An 11,670-nucleotide genomic window follows, 5' to 3' on the forward strand; every position below is an offset into this window, starting at 1 on the left:
GTTGATGAAACCAGATCGGGATCTGGTTTTAACAACTAGATTCCGGTCTGGTTTCGAAGTGAAACTCTCCGGCGAAAAGATCCCCTTTCGCCGGAATATTATGAGAGAGAAGGAGGTTTTTTTTTAGAGAGAGAAAGAGAAGAGTTTAAGAAAAAAAATTATGTTGAAGGTTGTCGGCCGAAATTTTTTCGACCGGCGACCTTCGTCGGAGAAGAAAGAGATGAGGTGGAGAGACATGTATGGTGGAGAGAGGTGAGGTGGTGAGAGAGAGAGTGAGGTGGACAATTTCTCCATAAAATATATTTCCCCAGAAAATTTTCAAAATTTTACATATTCCCTTTAAAATTTCACACCCCGGAAACTATTTAGATTTCCCCAAAGCGCTGGCCTATAAATACCCTATAGGTACACTACAGTTGCAAAAGCTGGTTATTGAACACTCAACATGAAAATGTACTCTAAATTAACAAATTCTTACAAATAATTCGAAGAAATATGTCTAATTTAAGATACAGGGCGATAGAAAATTGTTCATCAATTTAGTTTTCTTGCTTTATTTGTTCTCTTTTTGTTCATTAATTTAAGATACAACATATTCTATTTCCAAGAAAAGTAGGCTTGCTAGCCAAAGTTGGACAAAAACATTCTTGCCTTTGAATTCTAGCAGATAACCCCCATATCAACCAATGGAGCTGAGCTCCCATCCTGACAAAATGCAACTTAACCCTTCCCATTTAAGCTTCATTTTGGTCCATGGCAGTATTAGAGGCAACAGGCAGAAGAACCACACGAAGTACTGCGCCGATCAACACAAATGATCCATCAGAATAATACAAGTACTAGTTGTGATCTAATAAACATTTCACATTTAGAAACTCTGAGAGCTTCCGGTAAAGAAAGTATGACATGGGAAAAAAATTCAAACCTTGTTAATTGATCTACAAAAGCTACTGTCTGTACAAAGAAACACAATGGAAGGTCCTCTGCGAAGCGAACAATAAGAACCAGCTGCACCATCAACTGCGGTAAGAATGAGATGAGTTTCTCCAATACCAAAAACTGATATTGGTGATGAAGATAGATGTGGTAAAAAATATATTGAGAAGTTATGTCTTGGGTCTGTACGAGTAAGATGATATAAAAGAGCCTCGTTAAGAAATTCCCATCCCTAGAAATAAAAGAACAAACCGGTCCAAAAGAAAAACAAAGACCCGGAGATTAACCCAAACAATATCCTCTTTCTTGTCAGAATGTTTCTCAAAAGAAGCCATAGATTAGAGAAACAAAGCCAATTTGTACTACTCAAACTTCGATTTGATGCTTGTTGATTGAGTCTCCACTTTTGCAGGATAGGCTTCCGGTCAGATAGAAGATTATCTGGATGAAGAACAAAGAGAATAGGAAGTGCATAGACTATCTGGTACATTCTGAAATGGACAACGAGTCCATACCAAACTGCTGCTTGGAAGTTATTCCCTGCCAAACCAAAAACAGAACAATACCAAGTAAGATATATAAGTGAACACTCTTAAATGAATTATGGCAGGAACATTCTTGTAATGGCGATGTTAAACAGATCATATCGATTCTAAACAAGCAAATGTTGGCGAGTATCAAATGATAATTTGATGTTCGGTCATAAAACCTACTCCACAATATGTTAAACAAGGTAACAAAGAGCTCTTAAATGGTTTCTCTAGATCGAAATATATAAGTGATAAGCAAAATTGTCTATAAGAAATCTTTAAGAAAGTATATACAGAATTGGATGCTTTAAATCAAATGAGCATAACTACTTGAACTAAGAAAGTTAACATATGACTCGATAAAGCATCATTAACAGGGGTATACATCCCAACTAGGTTAGCACCTATACCACTACTACATGTTCTGGAAGAAAAATCAATTGAGATTCTTTTTATTTTGGAAGAAGAAGATGGAAGAAGCAAATGAAGGTGAACATCCCCCGGGGTTTTTTCAAGGAGAGAGAGAGTGCGGGCTGGCGTCTCTAGGCGATTTTTCCCTTCTCTCTTCTTTTTCGCGAAACCCTAATTCCATCCCTAAATTCTCCAACCTTAAACCCTAATCCACAGAAATTAGCCTCCCATCTTCCTTCTCCAGATCCCTAGTGAACGTAAAACAACCCTAGCCTCTATCACACTGCCTCCACTACTCTGCATGTCTTCAAGATAAAGAGAAAATTTCGATCGCGTGAAACCGAAGCACCATCAAATCCACAGCTCATATTGAAGGGATTTACTTCAGAGAAATAAGAAATCAAGGAGGAAAAATCAGCAATAGAAGAGAAGGGAAATCAACATGGCATGGAAAACAGGGAAGATCTCTAATCCCTCTCTTTTCTATTACTGTTGTGTTTGTCTCTTCTAGGCTTTAGTAAATTTCATATATGTATAGTTGTGGTCTGTATTTCCTTTGTTAATAGGTCTTTTTCTTAGGTTAATTTAATCTTTCAACCCCCCTTTATAGTAGCTTAGTATTCTCTTATCATCCAGTAGTCTCCATCTCTCTCTACCTACTCTTAATCTTTGTTTCAATCCTAGAGGCCAGAACTCTTTCCACCCATTGCATGTCTGTTTTAATGACCGATTTAACCCATTTGAACCCTGAGAATTGGTTATTAGGTGTTGTCTTCCAGGGATCGAACTGATTGCTCATCAAATGAGTTTTTATCTTCTCCATCTCAAGTCAATAAATAAACAAACCCAAATTTTAATTTTTCTCTTCAATCTTGCCAGACCTCTAAGGTCATGTACCACTATTGTATATCATGATTTCGACTCTGTCAGTCTTCTTATCATGTTGAACATTTTTGTCTACTTCGATCTTATATCTTCTCCTAGTTATATAGTGTTTCCCATTAATCCAACAGTAACTGGCCACTTTGGCCCCTGGACCAGCCGAATAACATATAGAATACACCTCAACTTTCCATTCGACCCCGGACGACACTATATGTCGAATATAATTCTCCAACTCTGTCGTGCAGTTTCTGTTGTTTTCCTTCCAAATCACTTTTTGTTGATTACCTTTGAAGCTGGTTATCAAACGGATTTAACTTTCTATCTAAGTTCTGTAACATTTGCACTTCCACCCTTTGTCGCAATTCATTTGCGATCGTTTGTCGGATTAGCAGGGTATTTACACTCGGGCTATGACGGCGATCCCATTTACCAGGTGTCTGACCTGATTCTACTCGGTAGAACTCAAGCGGATATGGTCTCTGTACTTGGAGAATACTGGCGGGATACCTCGGAATCAATTTTTGATTCCATCTTGCAATCACCGATGTTTCTTCTTGAAACTGTAGGTGCTTGTTTATTCCATCTTCTATGTCACAGGAAGTTAGGTAAGAGTTTCATCATTCAACCAACCAGAAGAACAGGTACTACCTTCGTTTTTCAATTAATCGAAAGGTCTCTCAAGATCAATTGTCATAGCATTCTCTTGAAGAGTTGGAGGGCTTATAAGCTTCAGAATGAAGGAAGCACCACCAAACGAAGCTTTTTTGTGCAATTCCTCATATCGGTTTTATGTTGTTGTAATTTGTGTACCTTTATGTTTGTTTTATTTTGGATATTGTAACAGACGCTTAAGTTTATGTATTTACTTTCAACAAAAAAAAAAATGAAGGTGAACATCACCCACATTAAAAACCGGTGCTTATAGAGAATTCGGGTCAATCGCCATTAACCTGAGTCAATAAAATTTGCGGATGCTAACAGCCTTTTGGCCCGGTGCCTTTAGAAGCACCCAGTAAAATATTGTTCTCTCATTACACGTCCCCACAAATTTGGAGGGATATTCTATAAGCACCAACATCAGTCCTTTTTCCAAATCTCACTATTCTTTCCAACTCCAAATGGTTAATCTAGGGGGGGGGGGGGGGGGGGGGGGGTCGGTCAGAATTCTGTTGTCCTACATGGCCCACGGAGTATCATCGTTGTTTCTTCAAATATCTCAATTTTGCTATATGCCTTTTTAACGAAAGTCTAGTTGTTGAGAAAAATTGTTCACCTAGAAAAAGAAAATAAATCAAAGGTTACAAAGAGGCAAAGAACGATAACTTAATATTGTTCACCTAAAGAAAGGTTTCCTTGTCCTTAAGTTGTATCGAAAAGGTTATAAGAAGTTAATGTAGCACTTCAACAACAAAATAAAACCATAATGTGGCGTCACCTAGACAACATGTTTTAATCAAATAATAATTTTTTTCCAAATTCCCTTGGTTCCAACTCAACAAAATTGATATGATACAATGTTTCGAAGGGACGCTGAGTGAAATTCAAGTGGTTGTGGCATTTTCCTTCTTCAATTGCCTAATTACTCTTCATCTGATGATGATTCTTCTTTTTCTTCGTGTTTTTCTTCCCCCCCTGCTCCAAGTACTGATCCAAGAAAGTTTCCGACCTTCTTGAACTGCTTCTTTCGTTTCTTCTTTTGCTTCTTTTTCTCTTTCTCTTTCTTTTTCTCTTCATCTTTTAATATTTCTGAAAAAGATTCTTTACTTAGATGCTAGAAAGAAAAAGCAACCCTAATTCATATCAAACACAAATGTAGAGTTACTAATTCTTGAAGATAATCTACGTAATGAGTATACATCATCTTGACCAGGAATCGTTGTACATATTTAACAAGTAAATGTTCAACTTCCTACTCTAATTGTATCGATTCTAATATTCTTTTTTTTTAGAATAAAAAGAATTTATATCTTAACATGTACCTCAAACTACATGCTAGAAAAAACCCTATTACACACGCATATATGTAGTCAGTAATACATACCTAAGGATCTAGGAAGATCAATCCACTGAAGTTGAAGAACAACAGAACCCGATTCAACTTTTTTTAGTTGGAGACACATATTTTGAATAACTTTGCCATCAAGAAACAAAATACAACTATCTTCAGCTAAGTAGGTATTCTCATCAGGGGTGACTCTAGTGATTACAGTACCACTTGGAACTATTCCTTCCCAATTGTTCTCTGCTGCATCTATAAATGACTTTATACCAAACTCAGCAACACCCATTTTGTCATCTTGATTGAACTTGTCCTTATCATACACTGTCTGTCCATCACACAACATCAATGATAACTAAAGCTTAATTTCTACAGGAAAAAGAACAAAAAAAAGATACGATTTCTTTTTCACATACGAAGAATAACCAATTAACTTAACTTATAACGGTAATATATTTTGTATACATAAAGATATATAGGTACAACCTACGAGTGAGAGGTCAAAGATCATTATAAGGCTAAGAATCAGTGGCGTGGCTGGAAAATTAGGGGTTCGGTGTCAAAACATTAACGAACCTTTTTACATATCTGATTTTTTTTTTATATAGAATAATAAACATAAAATTTAAATGATATAACTATAAAAATAATATTTCATCGACAAATTAAATCTGAAAATAAGAATAAAGAACAAGAAATTTTTTCTTTATTAAAAAATTTATAAGCAATAAACAATCAAGACCTAATAAATTTAGAAACTAACGAATTTGAAATCTAAATAGTTTATAATGACTAGGGTGGAATGAAAAAATTCTAGAGAGAAGACTTACTTTAATGTGCCAATGTGGTTAGAGAGAGGGAAGTTAACAATGAGCTAACAATTCGTTAGTGAGAAGGGATTTGAGTCACCGTCACATTAGTTCCGCACATGGGCCTCAATTGGGTAACCCTAAGCTTGTATTTTTTTTTTTTTTTTCTGATGAAGGATCCCTTAGCTTGTATTAGTTTAAGGAAAGTAAAAATTTTTTTTGGGCCCCATGTGGTGGGGCCCCTGTGCGGGAGCACTCCCACCGCACGCTACTACTAAGAGTGCCTTGAATATTTCAACAACAAAAAAAAGAGTGCCTTGAATATGAGTCGATTTCCATTTCGTTTTGCAATAATAAGAGAAACCGTATTAAGACAATATGTTTCCTTTTCCGTTGTTGGCGCAATTCCCGATTTTGACCTTATCCGGTTTCTCATGTTTGCCCTATTTTTGTAAAAGACTGATATCATTGTAAAGGGTGGATTGTTATTTTATTTTCGGTTATGTGAAGAGGGTTAGAGGTGGCAGGCCGCGAGAGTTTTAGTGAGTTAGAAATACTAAAATCCTTGAGAAATCTTTGTTATCCTTTTCTACATTTAAGGTGAAAATCATTGCGCCATTGTTTACCATGGAGTAAGTGTCACCAACCGAGCCACATATATCTCTTTGTTTTATGTGTTGTGCTTATTTCAATCACTGTTTTTCATGAATTGCTTGTTCTCCATTATAACAGCATTCAAGCCTACACCGATCTAGTTTATATGAGGACTAACGATTAAATGCTCGAAAATATGGGACGGGACATGGTCAGAGTCTGACGTGGACGACCATATCTCATCACCTGATTCCTTGGATGGCATTTGATCGTCTACCTTCGATTCAACCGAATTTCGTCAAACATTTTGGGCATTCTATCACGATCGATGAGAAAGGACTATTATCCACTTTTGAGGTATCAATTATGCATTACAAGGAAATGTGTCAAATGGAGAAACAAGAAGCTATGACCCAAGCAATTTTGCCAATACTCCCATTCTTAAATTTTGGAAATTGGAAACTAAATATGTTTTAATTTGATTAATAACTAGGTTAAATTATAACATTAGTGTAGCACGGAAAATACTTACAAGGTTGACAAGAAGATTTGGATCTAAAACACATAGGGTAAGCTCTTCATTCCACTCTGGATTTACATTCTTTTTTACCACATGTGTCTTCACTTTCTACATCAAAAGTGTGCCAGAAAAATAAAATTTATCAAAATAATTATTATATATTATCAGTACTTTAGCATTTATAATATAGATAGGACATTAGGACTTTCTAAAGATGTGAAGGTATACCTGTTTGCCCATTTCGATAACAATGTACGGGTCGCTTGTATTAGAATCACGAATAGCAAGATTAATTCCTCTGATCACTCGAATTCGAAGCATACCCAAGAGATCTTTCTTTGAGAAAGACTTTGGTGATGAAGGACATGAATCAGATCCCATTTCTCTAATCACCTTCAAATTTTCCTTTCCTTTTTCTAATGGTGAGATATTCTTTAACCTTTTGGGAGTTAATTTTGTGTGGGGGTTTCGCTATATACTTGTTGATAGAAAATCTTTCTTTAGTTCTAATTTAAAATGTCTTTTATAGGGTAATCTATTTGGGGAGAAATTGAGAACGTTTGACTTTGTCTCACAATCACAAAATTGATGTTGAAATAGTATGTCTCATTTTCTAGCCGCAAAAAAACATTAAAATACTCTTTTGTGTAACTAATTTCTTTTAATTTCAAATATATATAACTTTCTCATCAGATGTCAGATTTCAAAAAAGTTTATATATTTAGAACTGATATTTCATTATCTTTCTAACAAGCTCTACTTTTAATTTCTATTTGAAATACCTGAAAACAACGTCAATGTTTCCTTTTATATATTTTCTCACACACGTTTGTAAATCTTACTAAAAGATGTTCGCAAGAATTTTTGTTTTGTGTTTCTTTCATTTTTTTGGCACACCATTTTCAAATCTTAAAAACAGACTTAACTATATTTTCATTTTCTTGCAAACTTGTATTCGCAAATTTTGCAAACACCAGCTACAACTCTTTCAAATAGATGCTTGAATTTTTTTTTTTACTTTATGTTTTATTTTCTTTTTGGCAAATCTCACGAACAAATATTTGCAATAACTTTCAAAATTAGTTTTCATCTCTGTAGCAACTCATGTTTACAAACACCATTCGTAAATTTGAACACCATCAAATGTCTGTTTGCAAAAGTAAACTCAAAATAAGAAACAAAACAAAATATAACAAAAACGTACTAATGCAAGTTCATACATAAACTGCAAATTGTCATAAAATCAGAATCAGTTTTCTGTTTACTTATTTTGAAATAAAAATGGTGATGAAAAGAAGGAGATACCATTTCAGAACACACTGTTGGGTTTATTGCATGGTTGGGCCAATTTCATGTTTGGGCCCACTTGCAACTTGAAATTAATTGAGTGTGAGCCTCACCCACTTACTACTAGTTAAGACTATCTTGTCTTGTAGCTAGCACATGGGTAGGGCCCACCTCTAGAGAGAAGATAGCATTCAAAGCTTTCTTTCTCTAGACAATTATGCCTGGGGAGTGAATAAAAACATTAATTTGCACCAAGGTTACTCCGAAATCACTTTCAAGGCAGTGGCCTCCATACCACGACACAACGAAGAAAGTTATTACCTGTTCGACAAATTCATTAATCAATCTAATATTTCCAACAATTTGAAAGTGATTTTCTGATCAATGGCTGTTGTTAACATCAAAATTCTACCGGATATGTCTATCCCTCTTGATGGAACTAACTATAAGAGATGGTCACAGAAGCTGTTTATCTTCTTCGAACAACTCGAAGTGGATTATATTCTGTTCGAAACTTTATCTACTGATTTACAATCGACATCGACATTACCCCTATCAAGGATAGGTTTGCTGCTTTGAATGGTGATGTTGTCAAACAACAGAAAGACAACAAAATCGTTCGAGGTGACCTTCTGAATCACATGGACAACAAATTATTCGACTTGTTTGTCAACTACAAATCTGCTAAGGGTATCTGGGATGCCCTTGATAAGAAATACGGAGCTGATGAGATTGGATGGAAGAAATACATCGTAGGAAAGTGTTTGCAGTTCCAGATTAACGATGAATTTTCAATCCTGGATCAGGTTCATGTCTATGAGAACCTGGTTGCTTAAATTGTTGCTGAAGGGATGAAGATGTGCGAAATTCTTCAAGCTAATGTTGTGTTGGAGAAGTTTCCTCAATCCTGGAGTGACTACATAAACCATCTGAAGCACAAGAGGAAGGACATGCCCCTTCAGGAGCTGATCAGTCATATGAGAATTGAAGAGGCAAATCACCTCAAGGATAAATTTGCTAACCTTTCTTTAAGTTCTTTTGATGCTAACTTAGTTGAGTCTTTTCCTTCTGGAAACAAAGACAGGTCAAAGATTATTAAGGAGAAGAAGAAGTCTGGTAAAAACTAGAAGAACAAGACATGAGGAGTAAAGTCCAACTCTAAGATCCAGAAATCGAAGGGTCTATGCTATGTCTGTGAAAAAACAGAACATAAGGCATACCAATGCAACCGGAGGAAGGACCAGAATTCAAACTCTGCTGCTGTGCTGAACATTGCTGATTCTGAAGACATCATTGCTACATTAGCTGAGACCTGTTTGGTGGCCTGCAAAGATGAATGGGTGCTGGATGTAAGTGAAGGATATGGTGCCTGAAGTCTGAAGGAATGGTATCCTTCCGAAGGAGTGTCCTTCGACCAAGGATGCAATGCGTGCAATTTGGCTATTAGGATCTTAATGACCTTATTCGGAAGATCATTAGTCCGGTCCAATTAGGGGTCGTAATGCTTAGCTAGAAGCCAACTACGATCGTCGAATCAAGAGTTGATTCGCGGCTAACATAGACCGGATCCTACAAGGGTTACACAACAGAATAATGATTTGAACGGAGAGAATTGACTAGATGGATAATGGCAAATAAGTGGATTGGATCCGTTATTGGTAAGTCCAGAAAGATTCGGAGAAGTCCGAAAGAGATAAACATGTCCGGGCCCAAAAGGGAGGCCCGGAATGGCTTTAGGGAAGCCGGCCATGTGATGGCCGGCCAAGGCAATAGGGCCGGCCATGTGATGATCGGCTAGGCCCTAAGTGGGCCGGCCAAGGAAGCCCATAAAGGGCTATGTTGGCCGGCCACACTTAAGTGACCCAATGGAGGGTATTTTGGGTGTTGCCTAATAATTAGGTTTATGGAATCCTAGTTTGAGTCTAATACCTCTTCTAGGGAATTCTATATATACCTAATTATACAACCTAAAGAAGGAGGCAATTTGAGAGGCAATTTCAGAAGAGAAATTCCCAAGTCTGAAAGAGTTTCAGAATATACATCTCAGAGAGAGAGAGAGAAAAGGAGTTTTCTCATATATCTAGTCAAGAAGAAGGAGTTCTTCATCTCAACCTTCAAGAAGGTCCTAGCTGACTGAAAGGAGGGAGTTCAAGTCATTATTCGGTGTCTCAAGTAGAGAAGCTACACTTGGAGCTCTTATCTTCCGAATACTGATCGGAATTTAGTTCGTGGGAAAGCGATTAAGAGGTAATCTTCTTTCCAATCTAGTTCATTGGTATGTTCATGTATAGATCCTGGAATTAGTGTTAAACATATGATGTTTGAGATTCCGCTACCAACACTAATAGACAATTAGGTGTATGAGATACACTAGGTTATTCCCCTACAGTGGCATCACGAGCCGTTTGCATGAACTATCTTTGACTAGATGAATTAGATTCATACTTGAACAACTAGATATTAGTGTTTTAATGTTTGAATAGAGATTTAAACATAAGTTTGATGAGATCAAATTAGGGTTTTGGATGAGATTCATGGCCTAGAAACACTAGAAACAAAGTTTTATGAAAAGAGTTTTCATAAACAAGTGTTAGGGTTTTAGAATTTTGATAAAAATCATCAAAACCATGAAGATTGGTTGATGAATTGATCAAAAACAGTACCTAACAGCAGCTGGAACAGAAAGAAAGAAAAGAAAAAGAAGTTGGAACGGCAGGATTTCCCAAAAATTAGGAAACCCTACTGGCCGGACCGGCCAGGACGCGTCCAGGACGCGTCCGGGCCGGACCAGCACGTCTCGGACAGACAGTCCGAGACAGACAGGGACACGGACTGGAAATCCCAGTCCGTGAAGGACCGGGAATCCTAGTCCGAGCTGGACTAGGAGTCCGAGACTCTCGGGTCTCGGACATCCCAGAGCGTCTAGGACGCGTCTGGGAATCCCAGTCCAACACGGACTAGGAGTCCGAGACTCTCGGGTCTCGGACGTCCCAGCGCGTGGGACGCGTCTGGGACATCCCAGTCCGAGACGGAATAGGATTCCGAGACAGGAGCGTCTCGGATATCCCTGACGCGTCTGGGACGCGCTCGAGGGAACCTATTTAGAGTCTCGGTCTAGGACCGAGACGCTGGACGGGCGTCCGGATGCATCGAGGATGCGTCTGGAGCAACCAGAAGCATCTCGGATGCGACTGGAAGCTTCCGGACGCAACTCGGATGCGACCGGAGCATCCAGAAGGCATCCCAGATGGGATGGCCTAGCCGTCTGTGCACAGAAGCGTCTGGGACGCGACTGTGGGGCACGGGTGCATCCCGGACCAAAAATCCGAGATGGCACATGTGCTGTCCCGAGACCAGACACGTCGGGGACGCGTCTGGGAGTTCCAACAGCTCTCGGATTAAGCATCCGAGAGGCATATGCAGCAACCGGATGGTCTGGACGCGTCTAGGACGCGACCAGGACGCATCCTAGACATCTCACCCGAGATGTCTATGGTCTGTCCTAGGACAGATGCGTCTAGCTGGGCTAGGACGCGTCTGCCCGAGAGACATAGCACGGCAGGAAGGTGCTGTCTCTAGGACCGGACCTTGACCAGGCTGAGTCAAGAGTTGACCAGAGACCAGTCAAGGGGCTTTGACCAGGGTTGACTCAGATTCTTTTGAGTGAGACTCAAGGGCCTTTTGGGCCATGATCTGAAA

The 11,670-nt window shown here is 38.3% G+C and overlaps 1 pseudogene across 1 annotated transcript; it reads right to left on the bottom strand.

Moving 5' to 3' along the window:
* Positions 1-518: 518 nt before the first annotated feature.
* Positions 519-7,183, bottom strand: LOC147548250 (GPI mannosyltransferase 1-like; annotated as a pseudogene). Its single transcript, XR_015238454.1, has 5 exons — positions 6,913-7,183; positions 6,697-6,792; positions 4,804-5,089; positions 926-1,476; positions 519-796 (listed from the first exon to the last, which is right to left on the bottom strand). The product of XR_015238454.1 is annotated as a GPI mannosyltransferase 1-like (transcript).
* Positions 7,184-11,670: the final 4,487 nt, after the last annotated feature.

Source organism: Eschscholzia californica, unplaced genomic scaffold (assembly GCF_041429995.1).
Source record: "Eschscholzia californica isolate CP2 unplaced genomic scaffold, dmEscCali1.0.p SCAF_3, whole genome shotgun sequence".
Classification (NCBI taxonomy): domain Eukaryota; kingdom Viridiplantae; phylum Streptophyta; class Magnoliopsida; order Ranunculales; family Papaveraceae; genus Eschscholzia; species Eschscholzia californica.